The sequence below is a fragment of the Megascapheus bottae genome, chromosome 15, assembly GCF_031878675.1.
Source record: "Megascapheus bottae isolate mThoBot1 chromosome 15, mThoBot2.hap1, whole genome shotgun sequence".
Taxonomy (NCBI): Eukaryota; Metazoa; Chordata; class Mammalia; order Rodentia; family Geomyidae; genus Megascapheus; species Megascapheus bottae.
Window position 1 is genome coordinate 11553293 of NC_143523.1, and position 18118 is coordinate 11571410.

The 18118-nt window shown below is 42.5% G+C and overlaps 1 protein-coding gene across 2 annotated transcripts in view; it reads left to right on the top strand.

Moving 5' to 3' along the window:
• Gfra1 (GDNF family receptor alpha 1) overlaps positions 1 to 18118 on the top strand; it is a 194937-nt gene that overhangs the window by 65098 nt on the left and 111721 nt on the right. The gene's annotated exons all lie outside the window — the stretch shown is intronic.

Sequence of the window (18118 nt, forward strand, 5' to 3'; positions counted from 1 at the left end):
CATGGATTCCTCTTGCTGTTCCCTGTCATAGTACTTAATCTTTCCTCTACAAGAATGTTAAGCAGTTATTTAGAAACTATCAGTTTGGAGGGTTCAAAACCAACAATCTGTCTTATTTGCTGTGTGATTGAAGTCTGGCTATGGAATCATGACAAAAGAGAACTAAATTAATTGGGTAATTTAAAGTAGAGAAGAGTTTATCAGAAAGGCAGTAAAGAAGAGTTCATTGAGGGAGGTATTGTCCGAACTTGGACATGAAGTAAAAAGAAAGTATTGCTTTAATGCAGGATGTGGAACACAGTGACCTAGAGGCTGGCTGTTATTTTTTTAAATTAAGTTTTATTGGAATAAATTCATGCCTGTTCATTGACATATTGGCTGCTTTAACATGATAAAGGCAAAGCTGAATGTTTTTCTCCAGATGGAAAAATTTTAGTATCTAGTTGTTTGATAAAAGAGTAAGAGAAAATATTTTCCATTCTTTGTATGACCTCTACTTCCTTAGTCTACACAACAGTAGTTTGGTCACCAGCCATAATGAATGAGAAATTTCAGAAGTGCTTCTCAATCTGTGTAGTGAGTTAAGATGAAGATCTTAATAGGGAGATGAAGACAGTTTACCAGAGGCTCAGCCGTGCCCCTAAATGCCGAGATACCTAAGTATCTGACATGTTTTAATGTTCTGCTGCATGTGAATCAGTAGATTAAGGTTTGAATTATCAAAAAATTGTTTGATTTATATACTAATTCTTAAACATTAATGATCCATTAATGAAGCATAAGTATATATTAACCAGAATAATTTTTATCAACTCAGCTGTATTTATTTAGTGCTGTGTTCGTGATTGAACTGAGGGGGCTGCGTGCTGTCCCTTAACTTTTTGTGTTGTTGTTGTTTTATTATAACAGAGGGGTTACAGTTATATTCACCAGATAGAAGGAACATTACTTCACACATACTGGTACCCCTTCCCATGTTTTGTTCCAATTTCCCTCCACTGCACCCCTCCCCTCATCTTGTTTTTTTTTTTTTTTAATCAAGGCTGGTTCTCTTCCACTTAAGCTATAGCTCCACTTCCAAATTTATGATGGTTAATTGGAGCTAAGAGACTAGTAGCTAGTAGATTTTCTGCTCAGGTTGGCTTTGTACCATAATCCTAAAATTTCAACCTCCTGAATAGCTAGGATTATGGATGTGAGCCACTAGTGCCAAGGTTAGAGACTGAAATATTGAGCCAGCTAAGCGTTTTATACTTCCACACAACACTATAAACAAGAAACTGTGCCAATTAATTAATTCATATATTTTTGCCAGTCCCTGGGGCTTGAACTCAGAGCTGGAGCACTGTCATTGGGCTTTCTCAAGGCTAGGGCTCTACCACTTGAGCCATAGTACCATTTCCAGCTTTTTCTATGTATGTGGGACTGAGGAATCGAATCCTGGTTTTGGGGCATGCTAGCCAAGCATTCTACCACTAGCCCAAACTCCTGGCCCTTTGTTTGTTTGTTTGTTTATTTGATGCCAGTCTTGGGCTGAAAACTCAGGGCTTGAACTCAGGGCTTGGAAACTCCTGAGCTGCTTTTGCTCAAAGCTAACATTCTACCACTTAAGTCACAGTGCCACTTCTAACCTTTTCTCAATAGTTTCTTGGAGATGAAAGTTTTATGGACTTTCCTACCCAGGTTATCTTCAAACCATGATCCTCAGATCTTAGCCTCCTGGAAAGTTGGCATTACAGGCATGAGCCACCAACACCCAGCTTGTGCCAGACACTGAAATTAACCATTCAAACTGCCTTTTTAATTTTTTCCAGGGTAAATTAGAGAACACAGAGTATTTAATGGGTTCATTTGCAGTGAGGGTACATTAGAGACTAACAAGGTGATTTGGGTCAGGACTGAGTTGTAGGGAATAGTTTTGTTTGCTTGACTGTCTGACAGGAAAGTATTCATGGAATTATTTTTAGATGTTCTATTCTCATTTATCAGTCAAGTTTGGCAATATCGATTTACCTAACAGACTCAATTTGTAAATAGTAAAACAAATCCACTGGAATATTTAGAAATGACTTTGGGCATATGCATTAGATTGAGAGACAGCAGTTTAATAGTAACTGGCCAGTCATCTTGCAATTTCTCACGGAAGACTTTAGAATGAACCTTCTTTTGATAAATTGTTGACCCTCAACGTGGCCTTGGAATGAGGCTGGCCCAGGGAAGGGAGAGGCAAGGCTGAAAGCTGGTCCATATTCAAGAATGAACACTGGGCTTGGCTTAGAAACTGCTTGCTGGCCTTCCTAGGTAACAGGACACAGAATTTTCCCAGGATTTGTGTCTCTTAGGACATCAACCCTTCTCTGCTAGCTACAACAGAAAGTATAAAACAGATGTGCGTGATAGCAAGGTATGTTGACACTTCTGTGAACTTGAGAGTCAATGAGACCCTTCATTCTTTATCCCCAACATACCATTTTTTCCCCATTTCATCTCCAAGTGTGTTTGGTTTTATTTTCCTTTGAATGGTAAAGAATATGTTAATAGATTTTTAAGAATCAACCAACAAAAAAAACCCCAAAGTTGAAAAAAATCCTTTCTATTTCCTTTCCCTCCCCAAACTTTAATAGTCTCTGGAGTGGGTGTGGAGGTGGCAGGGGCCTTTTGTACTTCTTCAACCTGCTGTTTGTACAAGTGGCTGTTATGACTGCAGCAGTATAATTGCTCTTAAAATGCCTCCAAAATAAAAAAAATCTATTTTTATTTTGTAATCCTGAATCTCCTTGGCTTCCTTTTTTTTCTCCAAGCAGTGTTAGTAACTCCTGAAAATTAGTCTCACAAATATGGCTCCCACCTTGACCAGTGAAGAGCTCCTTATCAGGGGGACTGGGGTGAGTGGAGGGCTGGTGAAGCAGTGGAGAGCGCGGCGTGCAGAGCAGTGGGGTTTTCATTCCTGGACGGCAGCTGCACTGCCTTCTCTTGACCACATAAGCATAGAAAATGCACTCCCTAGGACCTGCCTCAGTGTCCCCATGCTTTGTTGACATAGAGAAGGAAGAATTGCCTATTCCTTGTCTCTTCCTGGCCCTTGTAGTTTGTTTGTTTGTTTTATATCATCAGGGTGATGTATAGGGGGTTTATGGCTACATTTGTAAGGTAGTGAGTACTTCTTGAACAGTATTACTCTTTCCCATGTTTTTCTCTCACTCTCCCTCCCAAATTGTAAAGTTCCTTTCCATATTGTCTTGTGAGTATCACTATTATATTGGTTCACCCTTTGTCCTTTGTCTTGTCATCTTGATTTTCTCCTTTCCTTCTCTAATTCAAATAAACAAATAAATGTATACTAAGTACCAAAGTCAGATATAGCAACAACAGGGGATAAGCCACAGGGGAAAAAGAAAACAAAAGAGAAAAGAAATAACTTCTCATAGTACATTAAAAGCAACAATCATGAAGATAAACCTCTTGTTTCCATATCCTAGAGTTCATTTTGCTTAACCTTCTCCTATATGGCCATGTGCACATAGCTTTTGAGCTATTATCCTAGGAAAATCCTAACGTTTAGGAATTATTACAAATGAGGGATGCTATGGAGCCTGTTTCCTTGGGTCTGGCTTACTTCACTAAATATGATTTTTTCCAAGTCTTTCCACTTCCTTATGAATGGGCTGGTCTCTATAGTTTCTGCATAGTTTGGCCAGTTTCAATTGTTGGTTGGGAGTAGGGAGGAGAGAATGAGGATAACCAGCTTCATGCTGGCACAGACCTTTTTTTGAACTGAGCTTCTGAGAGGCTGTGTTCAGGGTATTGCCAGATAGAAGAACAGGATCTGGTCTACGTTGAAAGAAAGGACGCCTGGGTCCGGAGTTTAGCCCAGTGGTAGACTGTTTGCCTAGCATGCATGAAGACCCGGGTTCGATATCTCAGTACCACATACATAGAAAAAAGCCAGAAATTGTGCTGTGGTTCAAGTGGTAGAGCTCTATCCTTGAGAAAGCCCAAGGACCATGCCCAGGCCCTGAGTTCAAGGCTCAGGAATGGCAAAAAAAAAAAAAAGTAAAATGAAAAAGAAAAAGAAAGAAAGGACTCTCAGTGAGGCATAGGTACATCTTTCCTATTCTCTCCTTGTAGCTCCTGTCTCTAAACAAACCCAACTCTGTGTTTGCATTGGACAATTTGTCCCCCTCCCCTTCACTAGAGCACAAGGCATACTGATAGCTTTGGAATCAATGTGGGCCTGTTGGGAAGTATTATCTCAGCTAGGTGTCCAGGGGTTGGTGGTAACTCTGAGTTGTGGATTCAACTCTATTGAATGCTCTTGACATCTGGGGACTCTGGGTGACAGTCTACAAAACCTACCTAACTCCCTTTCTGCTGGCCAGGGGCCGCACTGAAACACCTGTAGTCACCCAATCTTTAAACCTAAGTAGTAATAAGGATTTATTTGTTTACATTAATAGAGATACTATTATCTTCTGGGGAAAAGGGCTGCAGCGCCTGTCAAAACAAGGGAATCTATTTCCATGCAGGTAAAAGGCCTCAGACCACTGAGAAAGTCAATTATTCCTTAGATCTTGGTGAAAAACAAAAGAAAGGCATTATTTGGACTCTGCGTCTTCTAACCATCCCTCTTTAACTGGAAACTGTTAGGTTAGTTCACATTGCTCTGATCACTGAAAATACCAGGCCTCGATATTTCTTTTATATGATTTAGCTCACTTTAAAATGTTTTCAGGTATTTAGAACCTGAAAGAGACAGTCTAGTTAAAACCTTGTAGTTTCTCCATGTGTCAATGCCTAAGTTACCCATTCGTGGAGACTGAAAAAGTACAGTTAAAACTCATTCGATTTGTGTGAAGCTGTCCCATTTTGTGAGTTGGTTTCTGACAATGTAGCTGCCGAAAAGTTTATTGTCTGGTGCCAAAAAAGTCATCACGATTTCATTTCCAGAAGTCGAATTTCAAGCGCAGAACATACTTCCTTTGTAATTATGCTTCTTATTTGGCAACATATGGTGAAAATTTATACGACCTATCAATGTAAAAGAACAGGACTGAGGCTCCAGGCTTTTACCGTGATTACATCTACCTGTATGGGGGCTTTATGTGCTTCCAATTTGAATCATTTATAGATGCACACTCTACAGAGTTCGAGCATAACTAGTACTGTGGGCTTTTTTTATTTTTTTATTTTTTTTGCTGACTAAATGATAGGCAAAGCAATTTCCAACAAATGTCTCCCAGTAGGCTGTCATCATAGAACCTTTGTAATATTGCTTTTTAACCTTAGCATTGGCAGCTCTCCAGAAGTTACTGCATTGATACCAAACTGCCTTGCACCAGGCACTTGCCCTTTTCTCCACAGGAATCTGGTGAACTCTCAAGTAGGCTCCTGCCACCCCACTCGCACCCTCCCTTTGTTTTTATTGGAGGGAGATCTTTTACCTTTCTCCTTCAGCTATAGGTAGCTGAGCACACTGAATGTTTAAAAATGCAGCAAAACAATTCTGTGGACTGTGTTATTATGCCTCTAGTGCATTCAATTAGTGTTTGAAGCTTTGTCATCAAATACGTGATGCACATTGGTGGAAAGTCTGGTTTTATTCCCTTCCCTCCTCAGGCAGAGCGAGACTCAGCTTTCTTTTTCTCCTCCTTCCTCCTGTTTCGTTCACTATTCGAACATCTTAGAACTGGCTTTGGGAATCGGTAGATCATGTGATCGTGAGTGGTTTGGGGAAGGATTTGTTGAAACTTCTGGGGAAAAACTGAATGAAGTGGGGGTAGGGGCGGGGTAAGAGAGATCCACAGCATACCTCAGGAGCTGCACCTGATGAGAGCTCCCCAAAACAGTGAGAATCCTGGCTTCCTCCCATCTGGGGATGGAAGCTGCCTGCCTGAGAACCCGTCGCTGTTTTGATACATGGCTTTTGCTGTATGGACAGGGAGAGATAGAGAGTATGGGCCCTGTGACTGCTGGATTTGAGATGTTGATTTCTAACACCATCAAGTCTTGAGTACATCTGTAGACATTGTGCATTGGAAAGATTTCTTTGGGACTGCAGGGGAACTGCCAGCCACTAACACAGGGTTTAGCAGCAGAGAGAATCTGAGAGGCTAGTGTCTTGAACGAATGATTTTTTTTTCTCATCTGATGGCAGAATGTTGTTGCCTCTGTTTCACTGCAGCTCTGGGCTCCTGCTCAGCCTTGCCTTGCCTGGGCCTCTCATAAGACTTCAAATGCCTCCCCAGGGGGCCTTTGTCTTCTCATAAGAAAGCTATGCCCATCTTCACCTTCATCAGGAAAAGAGACCTCAAAAAAACCTCTGGCCTAATGCATTTGCCTTGACCTTCTGAAATGATGAGTGCTATAAATGGAGACATAGATAACTATTATATATCCATGGTTCATAGAAAATTTTGTCTTTGGCTTAGAAAAAAGCAGTGTACCAGATAAAATTGGAAATATAAACTGTAATAGAAAATAAAACTCAAAAGTGTTGAATAAAATCATAGAAGTCAATGACTTTCAACCTACTTGGTTTCTATAGCATAAGCTGTTTTATTCAATAAGAATAATTGAATGAATGGTAGGTGAATGAATGAATGATTTCAGACTTTTATGTAATAATTCCTTTATGAAACTTAAGAGAATGGGTGGCATTGTCCAAAAAGAAATATACTCACTGCCTGCCTTGCATAACTGTAACCCCTCTGTACATTACATTTGTAATAAGGATTTTTTAAAAAAAGAAAGTCATAAAGCAGTTCCTAATGGAGAAACAAGAAGAAAATAAAAGTTAAAATAGTCCATTCCCCCAATTACAAGAGTAAAGATTGCACTAAAGGCTAGTCATGTTTGGAGAGTAGCTGGGAAGGCGGGCAGTATCTGCAGGTGAGGAATAGAGAGAGAACAAGTTCAAAACAAACCCATCTGAGGGCAGGCTGGTGGCAGAATGACATTGTTTCTTTGGCATTAGAGGTCCTACTGTAGGCAGTGTTTCTTGAGCTACAGAAAAACAGAACACTGTGGTGTCAGGTGCCTCTTGATCAAAGCCACCTGCTAGCTATGTTGGGGGCAGGATGTACATTCCATCTGAAAAGAGGCAGAGTCACTTCTTAAGGTAGATTCTTCGTTAACTCACACAGGGAGCATGCTCAAGTATACTCACCATGTCCAACTTAAAAAAACTGCAGAACACAGATTTTTGCCATCTGTGATTACCATTTGTGGCATCTGTAGGCATACAGTTTGGTGACACTGAGCACGTTCATATTGTTGTCACCACCGTTCTCATCTATCTTTAGAAGCTGTTCATTTTTCCAGACTGAAACTCCAGGTTCATTGGATTGACAGTAATTTCTCCTCTATCTCCCTCACTCCATCCCCTGACCATGGTTCTGTTTCTATCCTTCCATTGTATGAATTCAAACATTCAGAACAGCTCACGAAAGCAGAATCATGCACTGTTTTCCCACGTCTGCCTGGCTTATTTCATTGCTGTTTGCCTTGTGGAAGGCTAGGGAGCAGCACATTTAGGAGTCTGTGCAACAGAGAAATAGGTGTTCTTCTCCTGCACCTGTTTCCTGTGCATCCTAGCAGAATCCCACATCTTCAACTTCTCACATTATATGGTATTGTTGCCGCAAAGAATCTCCCCACCCCAACACTCCTATTTAAAGAGGAAGCCTGTCGTTGTCCCCGATTCCTGCTTGTTTCTACTCATGTCTTTTGTTACTGTGTGTATTACATACAGGTTCATGGCTTTCTGCTCCTTGGTTGACCATCAGATGATGAAATTTGAGAGGCAGAGATAGCTACTTTTTATAAATTTGTTTCTGTGTAATCCAGTTTCCTACCACACCTAATGAATGTTCAATGAACACTTGTTGGCGGTTAGGAGGTGTTTAGAAGAGGTTGTCTTTTAGATGCCTTGGAGATAAATGCAACTGAATGCTGCCATTCGCATTAGGGTCTTCATTGTATTCATAAAGATTTTACTAGAGAATGTTTGGGTGAGTAGTAACAAAAATACACAAGGAATCTCACTAAAAAGTGTTGTATGGAAGGGGATAGGGTGATGGGAAAAGAGAGCAAAAGAGGGGTTAATCTGATTAAAATGTAATATATGCACATGTGAAATACCATGGTGTGAACTGTTGGTATAATTAATATACACTAAAAAAAAAAGAAATGACGGGAAAGTAAAATAAGCTATGTTAGGAGAGGTGACCAGCGGGGAAAGGGAGGGATGAACAGAGAGGGTGAGTGATGGCGAATGTGATCGATGTAAGCATAATATGAAAATGGAACAATGAAACCTGTGGAAATTGTTTTAAGAAGCAGGAGGGGACGAGGGAGAGGGATGACAGGAGTGTATTTGATGGACTGCGTTGCATATGCATGTGTGAAAATGTCACACTGAAACCCGCCTTCTACAACTAATGTATGCTACTAAAGATTTTTAATTAAAAACGTTTGAATTTAAAATCACTCCCCCTCACAGCTAGGACAAGCTTCTAAACTGCTTTACTCTTGTTCCTGTGTGTATGTGTACTCAGAGAAGGTAAACAAATTTTAATAGTAAGCAAAGTAAAACACCAATAAAAGGATAAAATTTGCTATAGAAAAGTCAGTCCCTGTGTTATTGCATGCTAGATCAAATGGCTTTTGGATGATCTCCTTCACAGAATTATCCAGACCACTAGCTCCTAGATTATTATGTTAATTAGACTTTATTATTATGAAAAATTCTGTTGCAGTTTTTCAGGTGTGGAGAATTAGAACATCATTCCTTGAAATAAGTCTGTAGTCATAGCCTGTTAGCTCACAGAAAGCCTCATCTGACTCCTTCTGGGGTAAAGGACCTTATTGTACCATTTTTACATCAGGGGTCGCCCAGAGTCCCCCAGAGACACTGCCAGAACAAAGAGCAGAGGTCAGAGCTACAGTCTCAGGCCTCTAGTAGACTTTGTTTTGAATAAAACAATAATGCGCAAATGTTAAATATTCACAGAATATTTGCATTCAGGAGGAGGTGAGTCATTTTATAGAATCCTCGGTGCCTTTATTAACAAACATAGGTATTACAGTCACCATTCTTTATATCTCATTGGTTTTAAAGTCCCATCTTCCATTCACACACAATGCTTTAAATGGCATTTAAATAGCCCCATTACAGAGTGCACCTGTGAAAATACTCTAGTTGCTTCTCCATTGAATCAGTAACCTTAAAGTTTTCAGGCACAGGAGTGGTTCCTGGACAAAGGCCTGGGCTGTCATTGGGTGACACAGGTCACCTCCAGCTTTCAGTGAGACAGTATGGAGGGCCAGTGCTTCAAGTTGGTTTAAAGCCCATAAAGAGCTGAGATATGAATGGCAGTGGAAACTGTTCTATTTACTTGGAAGAAATGTTATATTCCTTATAAATATTGTACTCTTAATTTGTCAGAGAAAAGATTTCATTTCTTTTATGCTCTACTCACCTGACATGCAAATAGGAGTCTGCTTGCGATTAATTAAGCAGATGATAGATGACACTTAAAGTGAACATTCAGCATCCCCTCCCCTTTTGTAGGCAGAATATGGAGATAATTGGAAACAATAAGGCACTTAAAATGTGGATTTTTTTTGTTTTGAAGAGCCATTTCCCTTTGCCTTCTAAAGATAGAGATTGGCCTTTCCAGATTGTGCGATGTCACAGGCATGTGTGCAAAACATTCAGTTGTGCCACATGCCCTCATTTTGTAAGTGTGCTTGCTCATTTGGCTGTTGGCAAAAACCCTGCTTAGTGGCGCATCAGTAATTAGGAGCTGCCATCACCTTGGCGTGCAGTAATGTGGCTTCTTTCTCTTGGCACTTAGTTCCTTTCCTCCAGGGCCTGCAGGGGAGTCACATTTCATCACTGGTTGTCTGGGATTGTGTTAACTACATTTTAACCTCCAGAAATCCTCTTTCCCAGGACTGTCACTGGTACCTAACACCTGCTGACATCTCTCCTGGGCACAGGGCCCTCTGCTGCCTGTGTCACCATTTTTGGGTCCTTGCAACTGGTGGCTGATCCTGTGCACCAAGCCCTGGGAAGAAATTTGCTTTTGGTGCCCTCTCTACCCAAAAGGGTACAGTTAAATGAAATTAAAATAGGGAAAACCACAGCTTTTCAGTGAGTACATCACAGTCCCTATCTAGATCCCAACTCAGGGAATTGGAGCCTGTGAGACTGTGCGATCACAATAATATCTAAAATAGTAATAGTAATAATAATAATAATGACACCAAGCCAAAGCAGCCTGATGTGAGAACTCCAGAGCAAAAGTTTACTATGGAATGCCCACACCAGTGTAGGGCGCATGCCTATAATACTGGCTGCTCAAGAAGATGAGATCTGAAGATCACAGTTTGAAGCCAGCCCAGGTAGACATATCTAAGACACTCTTTATTTCCCATTAACCGGCAAAAAAGCCAGAAGTGAGGGCATAGCTCAAATGGTAGGTGTTTGACTTTAGTGAAAAAGCCAAGAGAGAGATCAAGTCCTCCAGTTCAAGCCCTAATTCTGGCACCCTCCCTACCCCACCACCACACACACAGATTATTAAGGAAGGCTCCTTTAAGAAACTACCAAAGTGCCAGCTAGAGTAGAAGTACTTCCAAAGGACTTGAGAGTGGCACAAAGAGCTGATGAAGGAGGTCAGTGAAGAAAGAGATGATCCTTGCATTGTCATGACTCTGGGGCATGCTGTTGTTAGCCCATCTTCATGAGATAGAAATTGGGGCTATGGTGTTTAGAGCCCAAGATCACAAGGCTAGAAAATGACTAAGAACTGAACTCTGATTCTCTCTCTCTCCTTCCCTTGCTTACTCACTCTTAGACCTCCATGATATAGACAGTTGTATTAGCTGTAGTCTGTCTCTACATAAAGGTTCTTGCCCTAGGATCAGGGCAGCCCAGCTCTAAGGACTACAAAAGCCTCAAATAAAAATATATTCCTTCCATGAGAAAACAAGGTTATATGTGATATACAGAGGCTCTGGATGGATGTACTCACCCCTGGAGCTCCATGGGGGCCTGGGAAGGGCTAGCTCCACAGATGTCTGCAGATGGATGGAACATGTGTTCCTGGTAAAAGAGGTGTCCCTTGAGGAGGTGCTGCAGTGTGCTCTTCCTCGCCCAAAGGGCAGGACATGCTGGAGTCCTGTTGTGCCAGGGCCTTAGTTAAACAACCAGGCATTCAGATGACAGTTAGGACAGATTTTCCTGGACCTCTTGCTTTGAGAACTTGGAACAGCCTCAGGTCTGGGCAGGACACATGCTCTGAGGGGACCTTGGGTCTCTGCTGTGACCCTCTGAGGACACATTTCAATTAGAACTAGAGCAGCTGCCCAGGAAGTCCAGCTGCAGTGCCTGCCTCCTTGGAGAGCAGGGCCTGGCAAGGGAGCTAGCTTTCTCTGTGGCCAGATGCCACCCCTCGCCTGTTGGGGTTTGGTTTAGAGCTGCACCCAAGAGAGAGGCGCTGCCAGACTCAGTGATAGGAAGCATATTGCTCCTTTGGGAAAACAGGGTCATTCCTCCTTTGCCTGTTGAGTGAGGGCAGCCCAGAGAACTGTGGACCTGAAGGTGGCTGGCCTGAGAGGCCACCATCCATCTTTCTCCATACTGCGTGGAGGCCTCACCCTGGCGGGAGACCAAGACGTGACTACCCTGGTAACCTGTGATTTTTGAGGCTCCCCCAAGCAATCTGGGGCCCTTGGAGAGCTCCTCTGTATGCCTGGAGCTTCACTGAAGCTGGCTAGCTGAAGGGCTAGGATTGTTGCCCACACTGGCCAGTCTTTACAGAGTAGAGAACTACATGGCTTGGAAACAGCATTTCATGATATACAAGCAAGTGACTTTGTTGGATCCCCAGGTGGGGAAGGCATTGTGTAGTGTGACAATGTTCTATGCCACTTCTGGAAGCACGGTAAGTAGCCAGCGCCCTGGAGTACACCCAAGCTTGGCTGGTTGAAGCTATGGCGGCTGTCTGCCAGTCCGTTTTCCAGGGGAGGCAGCTGGACTAGAAGAGCATTCATCTGGGGAGCTGGGGGACCTGTCCCAGGTCCTGAGTGTAATGTGAGAGAATGATCAGAGAGATATTGGGAGAGAACAAACATGCTTCTGGCCAGTTCTGTCTGCAGAAACTGGGACTGACGAGTGGGTGGAGATTCGAAGATGCGTGGCCTTGGTGTGTTATCAGCACATAGGAGCCTGTTGGAAGCAGGCTGTTAGCCAAGCAGAGATGGCCCCTTGGCCTGCCCTGAGTAAGAGAATTAGTAGACATAGAATAAGAGTAAATGAGGAATAGGAATCCAGGGAGAGGGAGAGGGAATTGCAAGGAGAAAGACCCAAACATTAGTCTCATCCCAGCCTGCCAGAGACCCCAAGCCTTTCAGAAGAAGAGGACGGGCTAGAAAAAGGCAGAAAAGGGAGAATGTTTGCTCTCCACCTTTTCCAATTCCTCATTGCACTCCATTCACCAGCCTCTGTCCCATCACAGCTATAAATAAGTTAGGGTGGGAATGGGGCCACAGAGCATGACTTCACACTAGCTGGTGTTCACTGCCTTGATGCTGAGCAGATTACCTTCTCTGAGACTGAGATTCCCCCACAGAATGAGACTAAAAAAGAGCAGTTTAGGGGGCTGTTGTGATGATTACCTGATATAATCCAGTTAAGCAGTCAGAGGATGAGGTGCTCAGGGCACTCAGTGAGTGTGAGCTGGGTTGAACCATTGAAATAGCAACCAGAATGAGGCGTGGGGTTCTGGTCTATCCCACCAGGCTTCATCTATCTCAGAGGTCAGTTTTAAACCCCAGGACTGGAAGCAGAGCTCTATCTTTGATGAGACGGTTTAGACATAGTGAAAGAAGAGAAAATAGGTTAACAAATGTGACGCTTGCTTCTCCAAGCATGGCACCTGTGTGTACTTCTTCCACTTCAATATCCAAGAATTAGAAAAAATGAGGAGAGTATAGGAAAACACACAGAGAATACAGTGTGCATAGACTGGGCGCTTGGGTAGACCTGATTCCAAAAGTGAAGTTTTCTAGTCTTGGCTTTGGGAAGGCTGAGACTGTGTAATGTGCCTCTCTATCACTCAACTCTAGGTGGGACTTTAAGCAGTGCCTGGTACTTTGCTTATTACTGCAGCTGCCCATCTAAGCACCTTTCTGAGCAACATTTAAGACTGTCAAAGGAAGAGTAAGGTGCCCTTTTCAAGTCTTTCCTCTAGTGATACTTGGAGTGAGATGAATTGAGTTTCTAGACATTCCAGAAGTCGTATGTTGCACATAGTAGCTCCTTAGCTGTTCTGTCACTGAGCTGCTTCTGGATCATCTGGTTGAGAAGATGGAAAACAGCTTGTTTTGGAACTGGCCCTTTACTGGCCCTCGCTTCTAGGGGTTTTCTGAGTACAGACCTTTGAATGTTCCCAGCCACAGGACCAAGAGCTCTTCAGCACTCCAGATCTCAGCAACTTTCCAAGGAATTTGTTTACTTCGCTTGGGACTCCTGGAGTTTGGGGAAAGTGTGTGTGTGTGCTGGGGGGGGGGGGCGCGGAGAAGAGTGGTTACAGACAGAGGAATATTCAAACCAAACTGTGACATTTAAAACATCTTTTCTTTTTCATTAATGTTTAAGATATGATGCTTTGCCAGCAAAATGGTTGTTTATGATTATTATTTTTATCATCCACGTCAAGCTATTGTAATGAGTATCTATAGAGAATTCCACTCATTGCTTTGGACAAGGCATAGCCCCTCTCTGGCCCAAGGAGGATGTCTCCGTCTTATCTCCTCTACCTTCCCCGGGAACCTCTGGCTCTCATCATATGTATTTCTTCTGTGCTTTTTTGGAAGAGGGAGGTTCTAGAGTTTAAACTCAGCTCGTACTTGCTAAGCAGTTGCTGTGACCCTTGAGCTATACCTCAGCTTTTTTCAGATCTATCTATCTATCTATCTATCTATCTATCTATCTATCCATCTATCTATCTATCAGGTAGGGTCTCACGTTCTTTGCCATGGCTGATCTGGATTGTAATCCTACTATTTACACCTCTGACTAGCTGGAATGATAGGTGCATACTACCATGCCTAGGATTTTGTTGAGTTGTGGTCTTGGTAGTTCTCTGTCTAGGCTGACCTCTAAATGCAGTCTTCAGTCTTCTTCCAGTCTTCTGAGTGGCTGGGATTGTAGGATTGAGCTACTTGTGACTTAAAAACTTAAAAATTGGGGGGACTTTTTTTAAAAACCAGTTTTGGAAATCAACCCTTGTTGTATAGCTAGTCCTTAGTCTCTGTTTCAAGAGTGAACTAAAAGTTGAATGAAGAGTTGTTGGGACCATTTTTCTGACCTCCACCATAGGACTACTGGCACAGCAGGACCTTCTTCCCAATGCCTGGCCTGAGCCCTGCCCACTACTAGGCAGTAACCATGTTTTTCTTACGTTGCACTGTGGCTTGTAAGGAGTTTGAGCTCCATCACCTTAGATGCTGCATCTTTATCAAATTTCTTGGAACAAAAGAATGCGCACCTGAGCATGGGATATTCCTACCCCAGTCCCTTCATCTCTACACGTGCCTACTCACAAACCATTTCTACCTATATTCCTTTGCTACTAAAGAAGAGATAGGACTCCCTTCCACTTGAGAGAGAAGGTAATACTATGTCTTATAGACATAATAATAAATTCTTATAGATATAAGGATAATAATGCCTTTGTTCCAGGGTTCTTACAAATAGAGTCCAATAGGCCTATTTCAGTCCATTATTGTCATCCATCTCAAGAGCTCCCTTAAAATTGACTATCAGGGAGCACTATTTACGGACAAGTATAATTTGGTAGGATGATTGGGAAGGAGAAAGACTGGACTTGGGTACCTGTGGCCTTTCCTTACTAAAATTGTGCTCCATAAAAACTAGTCAGAAGTGAAACAAAGCGCCCAGATACAGGATGTTTTCTACAAAAAGAAACTGTAATGTGGCCTAGAGAAGGGTCCAGAAAGAACATTAGAAGAGCGGATGATGATGGTGCTGTGGTGGCACAGACGGAACTTTCAACAGCAACAAGGAAGCTCCAACTCCAGAATTCAAAGAAACGGTGAGGAAGGAAGTAGATAGAAGGCAATTAGAAACAGAGAAAGTGGAGAGTATGATTGACTACTGGTGGGAGAAGGGGCCAGAAAATACAGCTGACATCATTAGCTTTGTTGGCAAAAATTCAAAAAAAGTTGATGACAAAATATAGAGTCAGTTTGAGTGTTGAATGAAGGTTGATACCCAGCTTTCATGATATGGTTCTGTTATTTGTTACTCTATTATGACCGCCCTTTTTATTTAGTAACTGAGTAATGAGAAAGAGAGTTGATATTGATGAGGACCTCCAAGTCACTATATTTATCACGGGACCCAACTTTCTTAGGATATGTGTCAAAGAGTGTAGATTCACAAAAGCAAATTTCATATTTGTGAGGACAGTATAAGTATTTGGCTTTTATTTATGTCCCCACACGCTACACAAATAGGTTTTCTGTCCAGTGTGCTGGAATTTATGCTTCAGAGTCTTATTACAATATTGTAAATTGAGCTATGCATGAATTTTCCTTTGGAAATGCCATTATTTTTCCTGAATGTTCACCCCAGTCAGCCACTTTAAAACCTTGGAGTCAAAAAGGTGTTGTCTGAATTAATTATGTATTTGTTTGGAAAGAAATATTTGCTGACTGGCACAGAGTGGAGTAATGATTATTAAGGAATCTAATTCACTCGACAAATTGTCGACTGCCAGATTACAAGACTTTCAGTGTAGGAAACTAAATATCTCCTTTCTTCTGTCTGCTTGATGGGTGGCCCCTGGCAGTCCTGTTTCACCACTGGGGGATAGGGACCAGGGCAGGTCTCGCGGGGCAAAGGACCCCAGAAACTCTAGTGTCTGTACCTTGCATATCTCTTTACACTGTAACTATTCCTTTCCAAGTCCTCTGTAGCCTTTCAGAGCCTCCAGGAGTGGGACAAGTAGTTTTGGGCCTCCACTGGGAGGCTTACCCTGTTCTCTTTCTGACATTTCTTCTCCATGGAGTGAGTTCTTTTCTTGTCAAAATCCCAATCATTATTCCTTAGCGTCAGATCATTCATTTCAAAAGGGCACCCTAGCTCCTAATCCTTAGTACCAGCTCAGGCTTGTGATAGAATAATATATAGTTTATTGTGATGGTGAGGAACATGAGCTACAAAATCAGACAGTCCAAGTTCAGATCCTGACCCTATCACTAGCCATCTGTGGGATTTCAGGCTAGCTACTTCATCATCGTGCCTCTGTTTCATCATTGGCACAGTAGAGATGAAAGGACTCACCTCCTGGGACATTAATATGTGCTGGGCTGCCAGGCAATGGGCTTGATGTAGTGAATCAGATTTGGAGGGTGGGACCATTTGGTACTAAGGCTGTGATTGGTTAGATCTCAGGTTGCTTTTGGTCTTCTCATGGACTGTGTGCCCCTTGGAGGCTGATCAGTCTATATTTCACTGTAACTCCTATCTGCAGAGGAGGGGCAGAGGGAGCAGATGCCAGCTCTGGGGAAACTCTGGCTGCCATTTGCAGACACTTTCTACCACAGGGCAGATACACAGGAACACACAGAGGCTGGGAGGACTCTCCTTTCAGCGATCCCAAAGGATGACCTGTCAGGAAAAGTCCCTAAGGAGAATGTGAGAGCAAGCAAGCGGTGGGCAGGAGAGACAAAGTGGTTTTCTGTTTTCATGCTGCTTTGCTGTATGGAATCTGTTTTTTCTGTCACACTCAGGGTGCCCTTGACCCAGTTTTAATCCCTGATGCTGACGGAGACACGCATCTTGAGTGATGGAGCTTCATTTCCTCTGATGTCCAATATGTACTATGTTTAATTCTTTTTAGAATTCAGTTACATATTGTATGTAAGTCTTTTGCTCCCTCAATTTGCGTTTGGAAGCAGAGTCTTGCCATGTATCCCAGGCTTCTCTTGAACCCACTATCTTCCTGTCTTGCCCTCTTGAGTACTGAGGTGGCAGGCCTACACTACCATGCCCAGCTTTGTCTACCCAACTTTGAAATCTTGGATGGTTTCTCTAAACTGCTGAATTAGATTCCTGAACTAAATACCTGTTTCGTACCACAAAAACAGTGTAATTCAGCATGTACTCAAGAACCTTGACATTGGGCCAAATGACAAATAATAATAAACAAAGATGTAGTTAATTAACAGTACAAGACAATACGTGTTGTAGGCATTCAGAAGAGGTGTTGGTTGTGGGTGCAATGCTTCAGGGAAAAGCTCTAGGCCCAGCTAAAAGCCCTATGTTTAGGGGCTGTGAAACAAATAATGCACAGTTCACCTTTATATGAAAACTTCAGTTCCCAGCTGTCAAGAAGCAAAACCCAAATAAGACTTGCATAGAATTCAGCAGGTGTACTGCAGGTAGGAGTGTCATTACTTCTGAAAGGATGTATTTGTATCTGACTAATGTATGTACTTGTAGATGCCAAGATCAGACTTTGAAAATACAATCATGGCAGTATCTGATGGACACCGTTGTTGAAGGGAATGACAGAGTGGGCTCAGGGCCTGCTGGTCTCTTGAGCTCCTTGCTTTAGCATGTGTCATGTGTCACGAGCTTAGTGTCAAGGATGGATGTAATTTCTTAGCACCTTCTTTCTAGCACAGAAGTTGGAACATTTTGCCAGAAGCCAGTGGCTCATGCCTGTAATCCCAGTTGCTGAGGAGGATGAGATCCAAGGTTCATGCTTTAAAGCCTGGTTAAGAAAGTCCATGAGACTCTTATTTTCAATTAACCATCAAAACTCCAGGAATGGAGCTGTGGCTCAAGTGGTAGCGCACTAGTGTTGAGAAAAAAAAGCTAAAAGGCAGTGCCCAGGCCCTGAGTTCAAGTCCCAGGACAAAGAGGGAGCTGGAATAGTTGGCTTTTTCCTCAGCATCCAGATGAGCAGCCGAGTGGGAAGAAATGGCCCAGGAGGGCTTTTAATGTCTACTGGAAACTACACTGATAGTCGAGAGGTCATTTCTTCCATACAAGATTCACTTTCCCAGTTTATTACTG